At 40.3% G+C, this 24527-nt stretch overlaps 1 pseudogene; it reads left to right on the forward strand.

The window, feature by feature from the left end:
- The first annotated feature begins 337 nt into the window (after positions 1–337).
- Positions 338–24527, forward strand: LOC109437641 (UDP-N-acetylglucosamine--dolichyl-phosphate N-acetylglucosaminephosphotransferase; annotated as a pseudogene).

A 24527-nucleotide genomic window follows, 5' to 3' on the forward strand; every position in this document is an offset into this window, starting at 1 on the left:
CTGTCTCATTGATTTACAAATCATCAAATGTTGATTTCACATAGCTGGTGGAGCACCCACCAAGAAACAAGTTGTTTTCCTTTAAACAGTCACCACCCCAAAATAGAAAGCTACATTTTTCCTGCCATAAACAAAACAGAACATTTCATTTTGAATCAGAATTAGAAATTGCCAGCTCAGTGCAGTTCAGGGTGGCATTTGATTTTGAGGTTCCAGATTTCCCTTGCTCCTGCTGACTGAAAAAGGGACTAGAAAGTCAGGAAAAACAAAATAAAACATTGACAGCGCCACCCCCCACCCCCCACCTTGGTTCTACACTGGTGGAGTTAGACATGGCATGTCCTGGGAGTCAGTAGGCCAGACAGTCTGTTTTTCTCTGCCCCTGGATGTTCAGTTGTATTTGGCAGGAAGGGAGAAGCAGGAGCTACAGGATGATGATCGGAGATCCAGGGAACAGCTGCCTAGTTAGGATGTGGTAGCATGCTGCTTGTAGACTCCAGATGGGTACTCTGGGCTTAGCTAAGCAGAAGAGGTGTCAGGTGGCAACCAACTCAGTATGTGCCTCCTGCATTCGCTAAGTGCCTGAGGTGGTACAGGAAGCTATGAGATGCTGCCAGAAATGGCACCTTTTTCCTTGTCAACACAATCACAAACATGAAATGCAGCTGAGTAACTGTTTGCAAATGGGAGCTTGTGTTTTGCTGGAGTCTGTGAGTTGAGACACAAAACAGCCCCTACTCTACCTGTTCTTCTCCCCAAGAATGCCGTCACTATCGTTGTTGAATACCAGTTCACTAGCACCTCTCAGGTAGAAGAAACTAAAGCTACCTCCGCTTTTAAACACCAAAGAAAATCACCTAAGACTACAGAACACACAAAGCAGAAGAGCCCCTGAATGCCCCTTGGCCGCCTGTGATTGTCATTTTGAGGGATTGTTATTACTCTATTTTGACGCCAGTGGACATATTGAACTTCTTTCCTTAGTGCCATTGGTGTCAGCAGGATCAAAGGTGTATGTGCGCGTCTGTGTGTCTGCACAGGCATGGCAGGAGGTGAGATGGATGAAACAGGAAGAGAGGAGAAAAAAATGGGCAACTGAAGAAGGAATGAAAGATGAGGGTGGATGTAAGCCCTGATTTGAGGTTATGTGGCTCATGGAAGATGAATCACTCTATAATATAGTTCAAAGAGGGGACCAGCACACATATCTTCTTCAAAGGCTTTCTGCCCCTGGTGAGCCACATTCTCTGAGCTTATTGAAGGAACCAAGAATCCCATTTATTGTGGGCAAGACTGATCCCAGGTATAGAAAATGGAGGCGTTGGGCATATGCAAAACTGTGCCTTCAAGCTAGCTATAAAAGCAGTAATTAGAGCAGATGAATTTTTACTCACTCCTATGATGGCATTTGTTTGGTATCTGTTATGTGTCAAGCACTGTGATAAGTGCTGGGGATATAAAGATGAATAACAAGGTATAGGCCAGTCCAAAGTGGATGTAGAATTCTCCCTTTTATAATACAATGGGTGGTCTTACAAAACATTGAAGAACATGTAGCTAAGGAAGGGAGCGTAAAAGAGCAGTACTCAGCTTAACCTGAGGGAACGGGATACTTGCCAGGGGAGACAGGGTCATAAGTCTTTCCAAAGGACAATTGAAGGAGATGGGGAAGCAGCAACTAACCAGATGGACAAAGACAGGGGAATTTTGAGAAGAGGGAAGAATCATAGCTGACATGTATATACAGTCTGTACCAAAAACAGGCCTAAGCACTTTACATATAGTAACTCATTTAACTGTACAACAACCATATCAGAGAAGCCAAATCATCATCCATGTTCCTGTTTTACAGATAAAGAAAATGGGAAAGGAAGAGAGTAAACTTGAAGAAGATCAAACAGCTAATAACGGGCAGAACCAGAATTTTAACCTAGGTGGTCTGTGTTGGAGCCCATGCTCTTAACTATTATAATATACTGCCTTTTCTTACTAGAAATAAAAAAAGCATAAAGATGTAGAGTGTTCAAGTACACTTAGTTCAGTTCGAACAGTTCATCTATTGTGGATCAGGTATTGTACCAAATGCTGTTGTTAGAAAGATGATAAGGCTCAGTTCTTGCCTCTAGGGTGCTTAAAATAAAATAGGGAGAGAGAGCCTTAACCATCTAATTCCAATATAATGTGGAATAATGTCTAGATATGTTAGCTGATTTTCTTTCATTCCCTGAAATTCCTTTTTTACTCCATGGCTCTTTTCCCATCCGAATAGGTATCAGGAGTGTTGAAGCAGAAAAGCAGAAGAGAAGCTTTGTGAACAGCAAACTCCAGGGTCTGAAGGACCCAGGCCATACACGATATGCCATCAATGGTAGATTGAGAAGAATTCGTCATGATCAAGGTCCCCCCTCCTTCCATTCACCCCAACCACCACCTCCTCAATGAGAAGAAGATCCCCGACTCTAGGAGGAGAAGAGGAAAATAAAAGTTCTCAAAGCAAAAAGTTGGAGGCTAGTGTGCATCCCTGAGATGGGTCCCTGTGACAGACACTTTGGAAAGATCCAAGGGCAGAGAAGGCTGCACTTTGTTTCCTGGGCAACTGGCTCTATAAGTCTGGCCTTTGGGAGAGAGTTCTGAGTGAGAGAAACTAATTTGGTGTCATCACCATCAGTAGCTGGTATTTACAGCACGAGCCTGGTAAGATCACCAAGAGAGCTGTGGGAGGTGGGAGATCTCAGTAACCCCTGGCACCAGGTGGGGATGGACTAGCTAGAGGTATCTGTGCAGATGGGGCTGCGATGTCCTCACAGATTTTCCCTGCACCAAGCTCATGCAGTTCCCATACTTCCCATTAGAAGCTCTACGAGGGCAGAGATATTAACTGTTTTGCTCACTATTGTATTCCCAGGGTCTAAAATACAGCCTGAGCCATAGTATTATAGGTGCCCATAATTTATGTAAAGAATAAATAAATATGAGTATACTTTGCAAGGTTTGTTGCAACAAGGAAAGGCTAGCCATTTATTAACTCATTCAACAAATGTTCTATTTGCAGGCACTGTTCTATTTGCTTGGAATATATGCATGAACAAGAAAAAAGATTCCCGCTCTCTCGGAGCTTGTATTTTGTTAGGGGAGACAGACAATAAACAAACACTGAACCAAAATTATGAGTTTACTGTAGAGTATGTTTCCCTGCAATCACCTGCCTGGGACTTTGCCTGAAACTGCTCCTGCTTGAGGTCTTCTTACCACTCTTGCCCCCCACTTCCCTTCTTGGTTTCTTCTGGGGGCACTTCCTTCATAAAGGAAGTGCTTGCACACAAATCTCCCTCTTAGAGCCTGCTTCTGAGGAGCCTGTCCTAAGATAGGAGATGTGCTAGAAATTAAGCTTAGTTATAGAAAAAATATGAGGTATTTACTTTCTGCATCCTTGAGGTTACAATTTGAGCCTGGTACCTGCTGCAAATATCATGCTGTAAATTCTACAATCAAAATGTGCACAGAGAAATAAGTAGCACAAGGTCCATTGTGGAGCAAACAGAAAAAGCTTCCTGGAGGATGAGGAGAAAATAGCTGGGTGAAGACTGGTGAAATTTATGCTAAGAAGAAGGGACAAAGGTTCAGGAGTCACAATATGTGGTGACCTACACCTGACTTACTAGGTCTGCAGCAGAGAGTTGTGGCATAGGCCCCAGACCAGCACGTCTGGGAGGTGCTGGGACCATTGGCTGTAGGTGAGGGACGGGTGATAGGGGAGAGGGAGCAACTGAAGATGATGAAAAGTGGGCAGAGACCAATCATGAGATTCTTCCATGTTAGGAATTTGAACTATTCCTAAAGGTATTCAGGGCCGTGGAAGAGTTTTGTTTTGTTTTGTAATTAGGTCATATAGTCACATGACACAAAATTTTAAAGTATAAAAGGTTTATAATTAAAGAGGGTGTCTCTCTCCCCACCTTCTCTTATCCGTGGAGGCGACTGATACAAGTTTTCTGAGCATCCTTCAGGAAATACGCTTTGAATATATAAGCAGTATATATACATAACCCAGTTTTGTTTACATGACCCTATATTGTGATGATTCTTGCATATTATTGTGGAGTTTTAAGTAGAGGAGTGATATGATCTGATTTAGCATCTCCTAAATATTATTTACTGCATCGTGCAGAATAGATGGGAAGGAGAACAGGGCAAAAAATGACCACTGCCTGACATAAGATAGTAGCAATATAATGGGAAAAAAAAGGAAGACTTTATAACTAACTCATTTCATCAAACAATAATTTCCAATATTTTTTTAGTGCATCTCTATAAAGATCTCAGAAGCATTTTTATCTAGTTCCCCAACTACATTATAACCAGCTGAGAAAATATTTGCGAGCTTATGGTTTGCAGATAGAAGAGACAAGGTACACAGAAAGGTGAGTTTAGGACACCTCAGTTCTGGGTCTAATAATCTCTCCCCCTTGAATATCCTAACTCTAGCCTCTTGGTTGTCCCAAACCACCAGCACAATGAATGGGCAACGTTCACCAAGAACCATGAAAATCAGTTACTGCACCAACAAAGTAAAGCAATGATCTAAGGGCTCCTAGAAAATGAAGGAGAATTTTATGTTCTGATTCTTTCAAACCTTTAAAGACTCTGGGGTAACATAAAATATTACTAAGTTACCAAAATTTCAAATAATTATTTTCATAAACAACAAAAAGAAGAGAAATTAAACAAAGTGTTTAACTCCCATTAAGGGTTTTCTGGACAAATAACTTGATTCTCCTTAATGTCAACCAAACCTCATACTCAGGGCACATTCAGTAACCATGATGGAGTCTCTTTTGGAGGTGGATATGGAAGGCTTTTGTAGGTGGACTTCTATGATGACCTCCAATGATCCTCATCTCATGGTATTCATTTCCTGTGGAATTCCCTCCCTATGAAAGTAGGCTGGACCTAGTGGCTTACTCTCTAACAAATAGAATAGGCCAGAGAAATAAGATGTCACTTCTATGATTAGGTTACAAAAGACTGATTTCCATCTTGCTGGCAGATTCTCCTTATTGCCTCTAGGCTTGCATTCATCCATGAAGCAAACTGCCGTGTTGCAGAGGTCTACCCAGCAAAGGACTGACGGTAGCATTCAGCCAATAGCTAGCAAAGAATTGAAGACTTTAGTCCAATACCTTGAGAGGAACTGAATCTTACCACCAACCATGTGAGTGAGCTTGGGAGAAGATCGTTCCCTAGTCCAGCCTTCAGGTGAGAATGCAGCCCCTGGGCTAACACTTTGATTGCTGTCTTTAAGAGACACTGAAGCAGAAGATTCAGCTAAACTGTGCCTCGATTCCTGCAGCATAGAAACTGAGACAATAAATGTATATTGTCTTAAGCTGCTAAATTTTAGCATAATTTGTTACACTGCAATAGATAAGTAATACAAAGGCATTGCCAGCATATCCAAAAATCAAATCACTTTGATTTATTTACATACACCAATGTTATGCTGTTAAAGGTAACATGCTTTTCTTATTAACTTAACAGTATAACTTAGTGACCCAAATGCTAACTAGAATGCATACTTGACTTGGACTTAGGTATTGATGTGTCCAGAAATTCAGTCCTGTCTTCAATACCACTGCTTTCTGTGTCGTTCCCTAAGCATGTTTTTCAGGACTTTCCCCTTGATTCTAGACCTTTTGTGAAGGATGCTGAGGAAGCGAGTATTACCCCTGTGACGTAAACAGGAAAGGAAAGATGCTAGGCTGCCTATTCAAAGGCACGTCACACAAAGGCAAACCTGTCAGCAATTCCAGCATCACTGGATTTAACAGGGGTGCTCACCAAAAAAACTTAAGCAGCCCTACAAAAGTCCTAAATGGGAACAAAAATATTGGAGCTGGGGAATACATATAGTCAGTCCTGATAGACCATGTCTTAAAGGGATACTCTTTTATTTGGGAGGTGAGATGAGATGAGATACTATAGGCTCAGAGATTTTTTTCTTCCTGTTTTCCTAGATGATTTTAACCTGTCTTCACTTAAAGTTGATAAACCTATATTTAATGAGCATTGACCTTGGGGGTTTGAGAAGATGGAAAAGAAATAAAATTCAAAGTTTCTGCTTTTAATGACATTCAAATGATGGAAACAGGGCACATGTGAAAAGACCTACACATATCAAACAGGACATCCTAATCTCACAGAAAGTAATAAACAGAGAGCGCTCATTACTTACGTGCAGTAAGACTCTCAGATCACTAACTTAGTTGCACAAAAAATACCCATTTAAAACTTTTCCTTAATAAACATAAAGCCATTTGTGAACTCTCTCCTGCCTAGTGGGAAATTTGATAAAAAGCCATTATCGGGGCCCTTCTCTTTCAACGATTCCTGCAAAATTCCTGGAGGAAGGACAGAAGCCTTCAACCTCAAAGGTAGCGTAGCTGTTGCTAGTTCCTCACTGCTCAGGCCTGTAGTGGCCCTTTGAACATGGGGTGTGGGTTTAAGGTAGGCACAGTAATCTCAGGACACCTCAACTAAGGAGCAGAAAACAGGAATCAGACCTTCCCTGTCCGTCACTCACAGCGTTGCTTGAAAAAACTCACTCACCCTTTTAAAGTCTCTATTCTTCTTTCTGTATAACTGAAGGCAAATACACTTTTCAATAGGCAGTATTCCAACTGCTTCGTCAGCAGTCAAATAGATGGTTTTCTCACACTTCCATACTTTTCAAAACGAGGCTAGTCAGGAATTTTGATGCACATGTGATAGATGAGGTAATTGGGACAATGCCATAAAAGATTCATCCAAGCTCACGCACAGCAGGTTTTCAGCAAAATCAGGCTTAGAAGCAAGGGTTTAGGAAATTTAACCCAGTGTTCTTTATATTGCACTGTGGCTGCCGTAATAGTAGTTGTCAATTGCTACACCCCAAGTAGATGTTAAAATGAGAATATAAAAATAGCTCTGATTATGGGTTACACTTCAGGTGGATTGTCTGAAGCTGGAGAAGGGCTTTATTATGTCCAGGTAAGGAACTGGGACTAACGAGATAACAGAGTAGAGATGGGCTTTCATGTTTGGTTGATAGGGATGGTTTCTACTGTACCTTTGTTTTTAATATTGGATCTTTCTCTGCAAATGTATGGATACAGCACAGAGACATCTATTACCTGTTTCTGAAACATCATCAAAAGCCCCATGGGCAGCAGAGTATAATGCAATGTGCCAACATGACAAGTGTGAAGTGTGTCAAGTTAGGGAACACCATAAATCCTCTATTCAATTCTCAAAGAATATGATACACAAATGTCCATTCATCTTGCTTTCTCGCTCTTCCACCATTTTCAAAGAAAGCATCTGATAGGCTAGTGAGGGCTCCCTCTGTGCTGAGCTCCTGAGGGCAAGACTCATTAGCCATGTGGCTGTCTCTAAAATTATTACATCCAAACACTCAGGGAAAATAGGAACCTGAGGTAGCACACCATGCCTTGCTGCTATCATTTGTCAAAACCTGGCACCAGTTAGAAATGACACAGGATAACAAGTCCAGAAGCATCTAGAACAAACAAGAAAGATTCATCACTGAAGACAGGGCAAAAATACACTTCCATCCATCCATATATCAATTATACCAGCCATGAAAATAAGTACTGGTTCACATACCCAAGGCCTGAAAAAAAGTCAGGTGGGCCATATGGAAACTACATTATAATTCAATTAGAAACCAGACCTAAGAAAAATTAAATGTGTTGTATTCTCTGTATGTTTGCTCATCATTAGGTTTGACTTTTCAAACAAAAAAATGTTTGAAACTCAAGGGAAGCTCAGAATTTGACTATAGAAAAATATGTGCATTCCTCCCCCCTAGTTAGGCAACATCTGAAGAAGTAAAGAGAGGTAGGTGGCAAGGACATTAAAGAGAGATGAAGTGGCCAGGTCAGCAAGAGCAAGAGGTATCTAAGACTAGAGAAGGGGCAAAATTTGAACAATAATAGCAAAAATTTATGAAGTGCTCACCAGGTGCCAGACCTTGCTAAACTTTACCGATGTATTATCTCAATTTAATCTCACCACCACGGTATATGGATGGTACTATTATTATTCTATTCATTGATGAGGAAACTGAGGCACAAAAAGGTTACATGACTTGAAAGTTAAATATTTGAATTCAGACAGTTTGACCAAAGCTCATATTGCTAACATCTAAAACAGTCTTTTCAAACTTACTCTTGCATCAGAGTTCCCTGGAGGGCTTGTTAAAACCCGCATTTCTGGTCCCAGCCCCAGAGTTACTGATCCAGTAGGGGAGACCTGGGAATTTGCTTTTCTAACAAGGTCTCAGATGCTGCTGCTGCTGCTTGTTCAGGGACCACAGTATGAGGACCACTGCATTAAGCTATGTTGCCCTTTTACTGGGTGAGTCTTCTAGTTTGAGGTGAATAACATCAGCAAATGCATAGATTAAAAAGAGATCAACTCAGGTAACAATGAAGAATAACACTTAGCAAACAAGTTTTTCAAAAAATGTCACAGCTGAAACTTGAAAACTGTGAATATTGCAGTATATAAACAAAGATGCTCTCCTTTATGTACATGAAGAATAAAACTTTTTGGATCTACAAATGAGGCAAGAACACAGAAACTTTCACAGGTGAAGTAAGGCATGCAGCTGCACCAGTAAAAGCTATTGCTATATGTTTACCCCAAGTATGCTTAAGTCAAAAGGAAAAAGGCGAAAAGAAGACTTTGATGCTCATGTGGCCATAAAACCACACACTATATCTATGTCCCAGACAGCTGTGTGTCTGTATACATATATATGTATATTATGTATCAATACACACACACACACACACACACACACACTAAGCAACATGGACAATTTTCTCCAACTCTATGTCAAAACTGAGAATTTCATTTAAATTTAGGAATCCAGCAGAATCCATTGTCTTTGAACTACATAACAGGAGTCAACTGAGAGACCCTCAAGAAAACTCTATCCTTGGATCTCACAATATGCGTATTTAAACAGAGCTTGTATTATATATATATACATATATATGTATATATATACACACATGTATATGTATACATACATGTATGTATATATATGTATGTGTGTGTGTATCTATATCTATATCTATAGATATAGATATATGTTCAGTAGAAGACTTTTAAAATTCAAAGTGTTACCTGTAGTAACCAAAAAGTCTCCCAAGCCTGGATACTATTTTCATTTCACTATACTGGTAATTTTTACATAGAAAAGCATGTGCAAAAAGAATCAGCCATTTAATCATTCTTTGGACACCTTCTACGCCAAAGCTCAGAGGACACAAAGGGAGGGTTTGGGCATCATGACTCATATGAGGCTTACAGCCTAATTGGAAAGACTTGTATATTTTTATTTGTGTGTATGAATATGTCTCTATCTCCCAGAAGGTCTTAGCTTTAGCCAAACATGAATATGCATTGAATCCAGTGGATGGTACAAAACATTTCTTTACCTTTCCCATGGAATCCCATGTAGAGCCTACCTCAGTGTGGTAGTTTGTGTCTCTTTCCCTTTGGATACTTAGTTAAGAGGTGGTAAAAGATATCAATGAAGGGAGAATAAAATTATATATACATATATACAAGGTTAAATATGGTAAATATCATATATATTGTGCCAACAATAAGTACAGATAAGCTTAGAGAACAGAGATATCTAAAATCTTAGCAAACTTTCTGAGAGATTATGAAAGAAGACTGAGAGAGAACAATGGGGAAGGAACATGCCAGACACAACAAATCTCAGCAGGAAGACTGGTGCTCTAGTATATGCCATTATGAAGAAGGCAGTAAGTACAGTAATGTGATGGGGGCAGCAAAAATCCAAGCAGGGGAAACACCTTGGGCAAGTATAGAAAAGAATGCTTGATCAGAGAGGGACTGGGTGGTCAAGCCCGGGGTGAATTTTACTACAGGCATTGGAAAATTTAAGAGGAGTGATGTAAACCAAGCAATGGTTTAAACAGACAAGATGGTGGCATTTTATGGGATGTGTTTGAGGAAAGAACATCTAGGAAACTGCAACTGCCCAGATGTGAAATAACAAGGATCCAAACACGAGTGTAAAGGAAGGATGACTGTGAGCCCAGAAACTGAGGAGAAATCCCTGTTTGCCTATGACAGTGGCTGAGGCGAAGGAACAGCCAGTGAATGATGTTAAGCTTTTCAGTGTCAGTGTCTGGCCAGGAACAGTTACTGAGGCCCACATAGGTTGACTTACTTGGACCACGCTCATGGTTAGTCAATGGCAGGGTAGCACAGAGCTATTTGGACTCTCAGCTCTGCCTCCCTTCCAATACATTACGTTACCTTATGCATGTTTCATACAAAGCTTTTGAGTCTTGAGGATACTGCATATCTCAATCACTCTAAAACCACGTGGCACATCTTATAATAACAACGAAAAATAGCAAATATTTTTCTAGCTCCCAAGTTACAATTTAAATGAGTGGCTTTATAAAAGATGTTTTATTTTTCAAATCCTAATATGATTATTTATTTATAAAGTCATAATTATAGAATTTTTCCTAAACAGAAATTCTATGTGGTGCCTCATGCCCTAGATAGAGTAACCTCTCCCATAGCCTCATTCTTCATTGATTCTGAAGGTTCTTTAGAGCAGGGTTCCTCAACCTTGGCACTTCACATTTGAGGCCAGGTAATTCCTTGTTGTTGGTGCTGCCCTGGGCCTTGTAGAATGTTCAGCAGCATCCCTGACCCCCTACCTGCTAGATACCAGTAGCAACCCCCACCCCAACTGTCCAGCTGTTATGCTCAAAACTGCTTCCAGACATTGCCAAATGTCTCCTGGGGGATAGAGTCACTTCTAGTCAAGAATTACTGCCTTAGAGTTACATTAAAAAAAACTTACATTAATTAAGATATCATTTCTATTCAATAGTCCTCCTATTGGGAAAACCAAGTTCTATCTCAGGACAGTGGTTTTCTTGTATATGGATCAGGGAGTTTGGGGAGAGTTGGAAAGACAAGACTCAATCACCAGTCACTAAGTTTTATGTCAAAGTTCCCCTTAATGGGAGCCAAATGGAAGCTGGTGTGCTTACAAATTAGTAGAACGCAAAGGTCTTTTGTGGTCTTTAAGAAACATATGAAAAAGAATTGCTTTCCATGTCACCCACTCTTCACTTAAAGTCAATCAAATTCTTTTTAGCTGTTTCAAAGGGATTTTGTCTTTCAGGACAAACAAATTTGCAACTACCTTCAGCAAATTTTAACGTTGGAATTATAAACCCTTCAAAAGACAGAAGTCACGGTGGAGGACAGAGTTGAGCTCCCCATCACTAATGGCCCTGGTCTACCAGGCAAGACCACAGGAAATGGCCCTTTATCTGAGAAGGACGCGGCTATGACTACACACAGATCATCTACCCCAAACAGGCAGGCCCGGGAGGGAGTAAAATAACTGACGAGACATAATGTACCATCAACATCAAATTCTATAACTGTCTTTCAGATTCATCAGGAATTGAGTAGAGAAAAAGGGACCTGTTACATTTAATCCTAAGCTGACAAGACATTTGTATTTATGTGGCAAGAAGTTACATCTGCCAACCAGGCTTCTGTCTTCCTTAAGTAAAAGCTTCGTGTCAGCTCTTCTGTTTACTCAATCGCAGGCTGCTTTCTGGTCTCACTTGCTTTCCTATATATTTATATCGAAAGAATACATTCTCAGCAGCTTTTAGGCCCTTAACTGCATTTCAAGAGGAGACCAAGCCCAATCACTGTTACTTAATTAACACAATTGTGAAGACTTCAATCTAGCTACACAATAGCTTTCCTGACCTTGCACAAGGAGGCATGACTTCATTATTGAGTATATTGTTTCCTATAAACATATAAAACCCTACAATAACAATCCCATCAGCTGAAATGAAGTTATCTGAGAACAGAATTAAACTCTAAATGACCTTTTGCTCTACTCCGTAGCCCCCTATTAATAATTTCTAATCTAATCAGTGTGGATAAATGTATGAAGGCTGGTCATGCCAGGCACAGGGCCAGCCCGGCCAATTGCCGTCCAGTTGATTCATTCCAGTCCAGAGATCGTCTGGAAAAGACGCATCCCTCGCTGAGAGGCCACTGCCTGATTTCCTCTTTTGTTATCTTTTAGCGGCAAAGTCATGTCCTTGTAACTGATAGACACGTTTCTTTGTAAATAACCCTGGAGTGACGGATAGAGCTTTTGCCAGACAAAGGCAGCAAATAGCAAGGCATTACTCATGCCAAGCCAGAGAACATTGTGTCACGGCTGACAAATTTATGGGAGATATGAGCTCACCTCTTGCACAAATATATACTTTCCTGGCAAATTCATCACATGCTTTAATGGCCCCATACTGCATTTGTCAGCTGTCTATCCCTGTACCTTGTTGCCTTTGGTTTCCTGTCAAGGATTGTTTGTTGAAATCACCTAGCAGTCCCATTCTTCAGCAGTGAGACCCAAGAAAGATCAATGATGACACCTGTATTGATAATATTTTACATTCAACTGTTTGGCTGATAAATCATTTTAACAATGCTGATATGTTTATTGGGTGTCTACCAGCATCACAATTATATGGAAAGCTATGCCAACTTAAATCTTTGCTTTGTTGGTCTGGATTTTATTTCTTTCTTTTCATTTTCCCATAATTAAATGTGCCACAGAACAGGTTTGACTTCCCCACCTCAATAGAGGCATGTGAAAGCAGAAGAAGAGGTGACCTTGTACTTCCACAAATTGGTTTGATTAAAAAAAAAAAAAAGGAAATGGCAGCCTAGTGGTCAAGGGGGTAGGTAGCCATTAGAAGAGAGAACAAGGAGTCTCCTAGGGCCCTGGTAATGTTCTGTTTCTTGGTCTGAGTGCTAGGTACAAAGATGTGTTAGTTTGTGAAACGTCTTTGTGTTCTTCTTTGTAATATCTATACTTTTTTTGTATGTACATTATACTTTAATAAAAAGTTACACAAAAATTAGCAACCGTCACACACACACATGCACACACGTATTATAAATACATAGGCTCAGGCTCGGTGCTTGCTACCTTGAAACTTTATATTAACCTTTGGTTTCTCCCTATAAATATCTATAAAAACTATGTCCAACAAGCATTTGAGAGGTGATCATTTCGCTTCCACTCCACCCTGTACCATAGAATTTCAAAGAAAACCTTAGGGTTCTCAAATTCCTTAGCCATTACCTTCTCTGCCCGATACTTTTGTCATGAACTCCAAGGTCTCTATGAGGAAACAGAGACTAAAGTATCAATAAGAAGAGATCAAATCCTCCCTTGATTTCCCCCTTAAATTACCTTTGATTGAAGTTATGTGTTCAGTCTATGTCTATATCATTCAGATAAATATAAGCATTCAGATGAAAAGTGAAAAATACAACTATCTGCAATGACTAACTCTTTATTGGAAACACCTGGATATTTGAGCTTCCCAGAAGCCCTCAACAGCCACTTTTTTGTCATTGGCCAGAACTATAGCATATAGCTCGTCCATCCTTACAGAAGTCTGGGAAAGAGACTATTTAGCTTCTTCAGCCTCTGTATTAGAGACAGGCGATGAGATGACATTTGGGAAGGGTTGTTGAATTGGCCAACTCATAGTTCTAGCTAGATGAGTCACAGCCAGAGCAGGCCACAGGTGAAATGGGTACACATTTGTGATGGTTTGACTATAATTTTTTTTTAACTTTATGATGGTGGGAAAATGATATGCATTCAATAAAAACCAAATTTTGAAATTTGATCTTTTCCCAGGCTAGTGCCATGCAGTATGATACTCTCGTGATGCTGGGCAGTGGCAGCAAACAGCAGCTCCCACGGATCAGGCACGTGATCAAAAGGGTCAACAACTGACACGCTACAGTGTACTGTGTGGTTAGCATTGTTTTCAGGACGTTTTGTTTTCGTAGCCCATCACGTCTACGAAATGCCCCTCTGTGCCTCCTGCTTCTGGTGAGAAGAAGAGGAAGGCAATGATACTTGAGATGACACTCAAGATAATTGACCAACTATAAGCTAGTGTAAGTGTTCATTTAATGGAGGCTGAAGAAGCTATGATGTTCAGTAGGTGTATGAAAGGCATCTTCAACTTAGGATATTTTCAACTTACCATGGGGATATCAGGATGTAACCCCATCATAAGTCTAGGAGCATCTGTACAGGGAATGTCCAGGGAAGAAGTATTTAAAAGAGTGGTTTCAACCTTGTAATCACCTGAATATCACCCACAGAGATTCTAATTTAATTGGTCTTGGGTGTGTCCCCAGCATCAGGATCTTTAAAAGCTCCCCTAAGTGATTCTAATGCTCAGCCAAGATTAAGAGCTTCTGGCTTAAACAGGTAAGAGTAAAGACGTGTATGCCCAAAGAAAATAGCAGAAGTATTAGATGTATCACCAGCCATTATTTTTGTGGATTTGAAGTTGAAGATTAAACAGAGATTTTAAACAAGAGCTTACAGTTGGAAAAAGAGTGAGAGTCTGGAAAAAGTACCCTCTGATTGTGCAAACACTTGAGTGACAAAAGGGCATTAGACAGAACATGACTAAGTTTATTTTAAAAAGTAGTATGATTATTTAACACTCAATGTAATACATGGATCTATTAGCATAAGAGCTAGGCAATCTTATCTCTATAATTAATTGGAAAACTTTGGCACTGTTATGTATTCACTCCCAGCTCTACCGCTTCCTAGCTGTGGTCTTGTACAAAGTACAAACTTCTCCGTAAGCCTCAGTTTTTCCATTTCTAAAATGGTGGAAATGACTGAACTTACCTCAAAATGTTTTTGTAAGGAGTCATTGAGATCATCTAGATTAAAACACTTAGTTCAATGTCCGGCACATAGTAACAGCTCAATGCCATCACTCTTAGCATCTCATTCAGCTCATTTAAAAGCATGAGTATTACCAAGGAAAAATTAGGAAGAATTGGATCTGAAAAACACTGAGGTGACAATTAAATAACCGTTATCATATGAGGCTGGTAATCAACTTACTATTCAACTATCCAGGCCAAAGTATTTTTAAATACATATAAAATGCTGCTGGAAGGACTGAGGTTAAATATAACAAAACAATAGATAACAACGAAGGCAACAATACGTTACTACAAAAAGCAATGGCCTCTCCTTCTCAGATGGTCTACTTTAATAAAAGGCATTTTAATCTTTTTAAAAAAATAGTGTAAGCCAGAAACATGCTGAGTAAATTAACTTCCAACATCCTTTTTAACTTTATGACTCAACGGTTGCTACTCAAAGATAGAAACTCAGGCAGATGAAATTCAGATTTTAGTTTAAAAGGGATGCTTTTTCATTTCCACTGAGATCACTGACTTGTTTGTGAAATGCTACAGCAAAAGCTGCATTTGCTCCAAAACATGAAAGATCTTGGCCTGCGTGAGCCAAGGCAGAAAACTCATCCTGTAAAAGGGGCACCCCCAAGAGTTGTGGGCAGAATGGGTGCCACAGTGTTCACGCTGTGAGGCCTGTGCCCAGGACACTGGCGCTTCCCTTCCATCAGGTTGCAGGGCACAGGTAGGTCCACACCATCCCGGGTGATTTGGGGTTTTGCTTCCTCACCTCACTCATTAAATAAGAGACCTTGTCGGTCTCTATTATGTCTGGCAGAGAGTAGGCAGTCGATAAATATTTGTTGAATGAGCCTGATCATTCTGATGAAAAGAGACTCTTTGTTTTTTTGGGCCATTGGGTTTGCCATTTACTAAATGGCCTGCGGCTTCCTGGTTTCACAAATTTATAGCACCTGTTTATGTCTTTCTCACCCACAGGTTTCAACTGAATACCTGTGGCTGTACTTACAAAAAAGGTGGCCAGAAGGACCCATCCATTTTGGCAAGGACCTCTGGTCTGAAAGGTACAAATCAGAACTTTCACCACATTCCATCTGGCACTCACTGGTGGCGCCAACACCTAAAAAGCCCTGCTTGGCCCATTTGTCACCATGTAGGCACACACAGACCACTGACAGAAAATGGAAGTTTTGAACCAGCTTGAGTGACCTGCCTGTATGTGTAGACAGCATGGTCACTTTTTCTCCGTAGTGTTGGATGTGCTCATTCCAATGTGGTTCCTATTATGCTGTCATTTTCTTTGAAAATTAAATTTTCTTTCAGAAAGCTGGAAATCTCTAAAATGATTTCACATCTATTCTTTCCCCTTGCCTCCCAAAAGATCTGCTTGCAATCTGAATATTTGTCAGCACATAGCAAAAGAAAAATATTTATTTTATTATTAGTAGTAGTCATAGTAGTTTTACTTCGAATCCCAAAGAATTCTTTATATCACTTAGAGTAAGTCATTAGAAGGAAATCATTTTCAGTGTGATTCTTCCTGTGGAGGTATAGATTCAGAGATCCTGCTCTATTTTTCCTGGAAATAGATGCTTGGGTTTTAAGAATAGCAAATTTTCCTCAAACCACATGAAATTATTACCATGATACCTAATCAGTAGAAAGAGTAAATCCATTACACTCATGTCATTTTTCTTTTTCTTTTTGCTACTACATTTTCTAGGTTCTCACAAGCAAAGTTAGGATTACTTTACTATTTTCAGCAGTTTTTTCTTACTTTCTAGCATTAATGAGGAAAAATAATGGAGTTTTCTGGTGGTATTCCCAAGTGACAAATGTGCACCCACTAGCCCACACTACAGAAGGAAGAACCAGAAAATAATTATTCCATTATATCTCCTGCCTCAAAAACACCTGGTACTTAACATTACAAGCATTGCACCCATGTTAGTTATCTTATGTATGAATCTTATCTCCTCATACAATAAGCTCCCTGAGGGAAAGGAAACCTCCATTTATTGAGAACAAGCCATAGCCCATTATGTATTTTATTCTATGTGTTACCAAAAGCCCTGTGAGGTCTTTACAGAGGAGGAAAGTGTGGAAAATTTGAGTCATTCTTCCAAGTGCACAGAGTGACTGTGTAAAGTGGTCCTCACCCTCAGCTTGAGCTTGTCCAGGCACATGAGGAAGGTTTGCTCAGCAACATAGACCAGTAATCGTGGTCAACAGATTAGCATTATGAGCCTGGTATTACAGTACTTCTGAGATTCCTGGAGTCATTTATTGTCCCTATGAACAGCCTTAACTTTAAACATCAACATAGGCTCCGACTTCCATCCCACACATTTTGTGAGACCCAGTGTCCTCTGTCCCACCCAAATATCAATTACTCATTTAAACCCAATGTTTATTGAGTGCCTCTGTGTGCTAGGCATTATTCTCCCTGCTGGGGAGAGAGTGACAAGACAGAGAAAGTCCCTTCCCTCATGGAGCTTACATTGCAGTGGAGATGTTAGTTTTCGATTGCTGTGTAACAAATTACCCCAAAACATAGCCACTTCAAACAACATATATTTATTATCTCATAGTTCCTGAGGGTGAGCTGGGGGTCTCTGATTCAGGGTCACAAGGCGGCAAAGTGTCAGCTGGGGCTGCAGTCTTCTCAAAGCCCAGCTGAAAGGGGTCTGACTCACTCATGTAGCTGTTTATAGGTCTCAGGTCCTGGCTTGCTATAGGCCAGAGATATCCGTTCCTTGCCATATGGGCCTCTCCCCATTGGCTACTCACAACATGGCAGTCTACTGCCTCCAGGAGCAATGACTCCCAGTGAGAGAATGAGAGAGGGCAAGAGAAGGCAAGATGGAAGTCACAGTCTTTTTGTAATCTAGTCCCATCACTTTCACTAGATTCTACTCATTAGAAAGGAGGTACAAGGTCCAGCTGACACTAAAGATGATAGGAATTTGCACAAGGGCAAAAATAAATACCAGAAGGTGGAAATCTTTGGGGGCCATTTTTGAGGCTCACAACCACAAAGAGACAGAGATAGAGACAGACAGACAGACAGACAGACAGACAGACGGCAAGTGAGTAAGTAAATAAAATAATATTGAAGGTGATGAAGAGTGCTATGGAGAAAAATGAAGTGGGGTAAAGAATAGAAAGTAAGGGGTTGAGGGATAAGTTTTTTTTTATATACTTGTTCATCCGTACTATCACAAATGACAAAATTTCATTCTTTTTTATGGCTAAATACTATTCCACTGTGTGTGTATACACACACACTGGCTATGACTTTCAGTACCATGTTAAATAGAGTGGTGACGGGGGGCAGTTCTCCTGATCTGAGTGGTGACTCATTCCTGATCTTAGAGGAACAGATTTCAGTCTTCCACTATTGAGTATGATGCTAGCAGTGAGCTTGTCATATATAGACTTTATTATGTTGAGGTACATTCCTTTTATATCTAAATTGCTGAGAGATTTTATCATGAAAGAATACTGCATTAGGTCAAATGTATATACTGAGGCGACCATGTGATTTTTATCTTTTATTCTGTTAATATCCTTTATTCTGGTGTATTACATTTATTAATTTGTGTATGTTGAGCCATCTTTGCATTCCAGGAACAAATCCCACTTGTTCACAATGTATGATCCTTTTAATGTGCTGTTGAATTCAATTTGCTAGTATTTTGTTGAGGAATTTTGCAACTATAGCCATTGGGTATATTGGCTTGTAGTCTTTATTTTTCCTTATAGTCTCCATACCTCTTGTTCCCTCTTGAGGGGAAATTCTTTAGACTATATGTCTTCCATCAATCCTGCAAAGCCAGACTGGTACTGAGAGCCTCCCAAGGGCAGCGCCCTGAATGGTTCCATTTCGTATGCCTTCGCCCAACCCCATAGAGTTGGGCCAGCTTTCTCTGTGTGCTCATAGCCATTTATAAAGGCTTACAACTCACTGTCTGTGGAAGTGCAACTGGGGAGCCAACCTGGGCGATGGGTGAGGCATGGGGAGGTTCACAGGTGATGAGTCCCACGCTGCTTATGGCAGCTTCCTGATGGTATCCACAAAGCAGGTTAGTAAGACCCATGGCCTATTGATGAGTTATGAGTCCTGGTTGCTGTGCTACCAGCCTCTCCCAACCCCTCAGCTATGTCAATCACTTCAGTGTTCTGAGTCAGTCAAGAAAGAAGTGGGTCTCTTGGGCAGCATCCCACACAGCTGGGGAAGCTGGGCATTCACTCACTAAACCTTCATTTTCCCCTGTGCGAGTCTCTCTTGGCACAAAACTGTGGTACTTTGGGAAAGGGGTAGCATGGATAAAGTGAAACTCTTCTTCTTATGCTCCTCAGTGAAACTACTCTTGGAATTTTTTGCTCCAACCATGTGCTGTATCCTTTTTAACTGGACTACCAGATTCCCACAAAGGTACTCTCCTCTGTAGGTCATTGTCAAAATCATTGTTCTGTGGGAGGGCGCTAGCAGAAAACTTACTCTGCCATATTCTAATGTGCATTTTTCAAAGTGCACCTTAATTTTTGTTGTGGAGACTGGACAAGAGGAAGAACAACTGAAAGATTATCATAGTGGGCCCTGTGAGAAGGATGGCAACTCAGACAAGAGGAGAGGGATCTCAGAGCCTTATTTGTCTCTTAATTCCCTTTTACTATTGTATTCTGCTTTGTCTGAATTCTGACTTTCTAGCCAGGGTCTCATCTCCTGGGACAATTTTCTCACAATCCTAGGGTGAGCCTAATGTTAAATGCAGTCCCATGTCCTTTAAATTCCTCTGTCAAATGATGACCGACACAAGGAGGTATGTATAGCTGACTGAACTTAAGTGCAGTGGTACCTCATGAGGCTTGTGTTCCAGTACTGAACAGTGCAGCAGACAATTTAAAATGTAATATCAAGCACTGTTGTTGTGAAAGCCCCTTGTCCATAAATCCTGCCAGGCCCTATACCCCAACATTCAGCTATTCTACCCTTTCTCCCTTGATCTCCTTGTAGCTCGATGCTTCTGATTTTTTTAGGACCCTTATTCCCTCTTTCTTGCTGCTCACACAAAACAAATCATCACGTTTTTTTTTTTTTCATATAAGTGCAATTCAGTTACCCCTTTATTTTGCTTCCTCCCTTTAGATCCTGACTTGGGGCTTGACTTTTCACAACCGAAATACCCTCATCAAGGTGTTTTGCCAAACAACATCAGTAGCAAATATATTTTCCAGAGCAGGACACGTGGATATTTGTACACTTCTCTGATATTTGGTTGAAATGTTAGCAAATAAGGGGAGGGATGGGCTGGAAAGGATTCCAAAAGCAGATTCAGAGCATACATCACTCCTTGGAGATGGAAAAAGTCATGAAAGAAAATGAATATAAAACAGCTCCAGCAACAATATCTCCTTGCCAATATATACTTTTCAGTGTTTGGTGTTTGCTATCACACAGGGAAAACAAAAGCCCCTATGGACATGGAAGTCATAATAATTCCATTTCTCCCATCCTCTGACCCCCATCCCCTTTGGCAGCCGCATATATTCTAGTTAATGTAAACTCAATTCTCCAGAAAATTTCAAGAAAACTAATTTGCTTGCCTCTTCAACCATTTATATTTATTTTGGCTTAGTCTATTAAGAAGAAGGTACCTGTAGAGTGTTCAGATTCTGTTAATGATGCCACAGTTCAGAAGTATAAGCACTGAGGAAGAATTAATTTCTGATTCATGTAGCAATAAATTGAGACATGTTGACTTGAGCATTAGTTTTGCCAAGAACTTTTGCTGCCAGATTTTATTTACAGAATGTCATCATTTTCCAGAGCATTATTGTTTCCTCTTTCAGATCATGCCTTCTGACTAGAGCAGGTAATACGCGGAGGATTTACACGTAATGACAGCCTGAATCCCTTCATTTATAAAATTGCATAGGACTTGGCTCATTAATGCCTGTTGAAAAATGTTAGTCTAGTAAAATCATAAGAAGAGCTTTTACCTGGTGAATTTAATTGCTAAAATCAAGTTGGACCCATTCCCACACATTATTTTGAGACTAAAAATCAATCCTGGTGTTGGGTGTTCCTTAAGGCAAATGTTGGGAAGGCACTGCCCCAACTGGAAAGGTGAATTTCCCAGCTCAGGGTTCTACCTCATGAACTGGACTTGGAGCAATCATCAACGTGTTTATTAAACTCCATTGGAACAATTGAGGAATTCCATTAATGGTATTGATTCCAAAGAGCCATGAGATGTACATAATAGAATCCCAGTTTAAAGGACTGAAGAATCTGTCAATGCCCCAGTGATGACACTGGACTTTCATCGTTAAGCACACAGTCAAGTTGTGAGCTGGAAGTAAAAGATTAAAGGAATGCCAGGGAAACACTTTTCCATAATTGTAGATCTGAATTCCATTATTTTGTTTTGTTCTCCCACCTCAGGTCCTGGTTTGAGACCTGTATTGTGTAGATGAATGCAGAAATAAAGCTGCTGATTTAACTGAGATCTATTCTTAAAGCTGGAGGAAGGGCAGAGTCAGAGTTCAAGGGCTGAGAAATACAGGGTTGTCACCCAGATTGGCCTCTAATATCTTCTTGATAATTGTGCATTTGTGTGTGTGTGTGTGTGTGTGTGTGTCTGAAGAGTTCACAAATTATTTTCTATAACTAGGCTGATCATCAGAATTACTTGAGGAGCTTTTAAAAAATGCAGATGCACAGACTAACCCATTTAGAGGCCTAGGAATCTAGAGCTGTGACAGGTGCCCAGACACGTGATTCTGATTAGAACCACTGTTATAATATTCATTCCTCACCTCGCCCTCACTGTTTCTCTGTTGACTCTCTTCCAATGATTTAGTTTCTCGAAGTTTCTATTTTCTTTATATTTTGACCTGCATTGGATCCATACAAACTGTTTCTTTCTTGAGCTTACAAACGTGTTCATCTTTCCATGTGAAACTATTATTCTTTCAATTTCGAAAACTTTGCAATAACCAGGTAAGTGCACAGCCTGGTAAATGAATGTTCTTTAGGTCCTGGGGAAACATCAACTGCAAACTGGTCAAGCACAGATCAATGATCCAATGATATGCTCATAAATCCTTATCTGAGCTGATTATGACGCAAACATGGAGAGATTGACAGAGTTAGGGGCAATGCCTTCAGCACTGTCAGTGGCTCCAGGATCGTAAAACAAACTAATTTTTGACCTTCAGGTAAAGTTTGGAGAAGAATTGTGTCCTTGTTTAAAGAAGAAAAAGGGCTTCAAATGGATTACATACAACTTTAAAGTACGTGGTCTTACAAAACAATAGCTTCATGAGCTAACTCTAAATGTTAGTTATAAATGAATCAAAAACACATGGCTGCAACTTTGCTCTAAATACAAAGGAGACTAAAAATTCAGGGTAAAGCAGCTAGAGACAAACATAAACTAGATTTTCCAGAGGTCTATATGCTGAACAGTGGTTTAAAACACTTCCCAAAAACTCAAAATTGTCACATTTCATCAACTCTACATTTAAATTTAGTTACCAAAATCTACAGCTATTTAAAAAGAATCAGTGTTAAGTGAAAGTTTCTAACAAATTATAATAGGAAGTAGTTTTCAAATGATACTGTAATTGTAGAAAACTTCCTAAGGACAGGATACAAAATAGATGGAGACAAACTACAAAAACCCAAAGCCGGGCATCCAACAACTTTCAAGTAATTTTTAATAAAAAGAGAGTACTTCACATTGAATGATAGTTGAACAAATCAATTGTTGTTGAAGAATCTTTCTCTAATTAAGTCCTGATGGCTTTACAATGCAGAAAAGAATGTACTGGGCTTTTGACAACTCCTTCCATTCCCAGTGAAAAGGGAAGCCAGCCCAGAAAATCACTTAGGAAGACCCGGACAACAGATGGAACACCAAAACTGAACAATGACCTCAATAAGTAAGGCCTCAGAGACATGATAATACATTCCGCAGCTGGATTTCATAAAAACTTGGGTACCCGTGGTGCACTGGTCTGACCATTAAAATTATGTTTTTCTTGAGCCACAGGCCAGTGTGTATAACCAGTTAAAAGCCTAATCACAAGCTGGACAGAGTTGTAGGAAGCATGTGAGCTCTGGGAGGAAGCAAACCTCCCCAGGTTTGCTGCAGTATAACTTACCGGAAGCAAGTCAAAATCCCTCTGTCTCAATTCCCTATGGAATGACGGTAACACTATTTATTCTATCTATTTCACACAAGGATCCAAAATGAAAAAAGAAATCGCTTTTGAAATGTAAACATGCTGTAGTCAAACAAACTGATATTTTGTAAAAGAAGAATTTATTAGGACACATATTAGGGCTTGTATTCTTAACCCATTGTGCTAGATTAAAGATGGCTACAAATCCTTTAATGCTCCTACCAGTAGAAAGAGGAGTGTGTGGCCACTCCTTTTCAAATTGGTCAGGCTCTGTGACTGCTTGACCAATAGAATATGGTGGAAGTGATGGTGTTAGTTTCTAGGTCCAGAGTTCTAAGGGTAGCTTCCTTTTTTTGTCACTTGAAATACTCTTAGAACCCAGCCTCCATGCAGAGAGGACACTCAAGCAGCTCTACTACAAGATATATATGGAGAGAAATGTGGCCTCTAACCAACAGCATTGTTTGAGCTCATAGCTAATTGCTAGCACCAACTTTCTAGCCATGTGAGTGAGTCATTTTGGAAAAGGATCCTCTAATTTCCAACTGAGATGTTGCAACTGATGCCACTGAGTTCTGCCCAAATTGCACTGATGAGCAAAATAAATGGTTGTAACTTTAAGCCACTAAATTTTGGGGTGATTAGTTATACAACAACAGATAACCAGAATACCCATTATCTTGTATAATAGCAATTTTATAATTCTTGACTTTTATGTGGATTTGGGGATCCTGGACTATGTCAACATGGGGCTGCTGGCAGTGTTCTTTCCCAATGCCATCAATATTCTAGCAGGAATTAATGGCCTAGAGGCTGGCTCGTCACTAGTCATTTCTGCTTCCAGTATCATCTTCAACATGGTGGAGCTGGAAGGTGATTGACAGCATGATCATGTCTTTCCCCTCTACTTCCTGCTACCCTTTTTTTTTCACCACGTTGGGATTGCTCTACCATAACTGGTACCCATCACGGGTGTTTGTGGGAGAGATCTTCTGTGACTTTGCTGGCCTGACCTTTGCTGTGGTGAGCATCTTGGGACGCTTCTGCAAGACCGTGCTACTCTCCATGCCCCAGGTGTTCAACTTCCTCTACTCACTGCCTCACCTCCTGCATATCACCCTCTGCCCAGACTCAATACCAAGACAGGCAAACTGGAAATGAGCTATTCCAAGTTCAAGACCAAAATCATCTCTTTCTTGGGCACTTTTATTCTAAAGGTAACAGGAGAATAAGGAAGTACCAGAGAGCCTTCAGATAGTGACAGTGCACCAAAGTGAGAATGAGGACGGTGCCTTCACTGACTGTAACAACATGACCCTCATCAACTTGGTACTTAAAGTCTTCAGGCCCATGCATGAGAAAACCTCACACCTCTCCTGCTGCTGCTACAGAGGGGCAGTGCTGTTACCTTCTCCATTTGGTACCAGCTTGTCTGATTCTTTTATGATGTCTGA

Source organism: Rhinolophus sinicus, linkage group LG05 (genome assembly GCF_036562045.2).
Source record: "Rhinolophus sinicus isolate RSC01 linkage group LG05, ASM3656204v1, whole genome shotgun sequence".
NCBI classification, from domain to species: domain Eukaryota; kingdom Metazoa; phylum Chordata; class Mammalia; order Chiroptera; family Rhinolophidae; genus Rhinolophus; species Rhinolophus sinicus.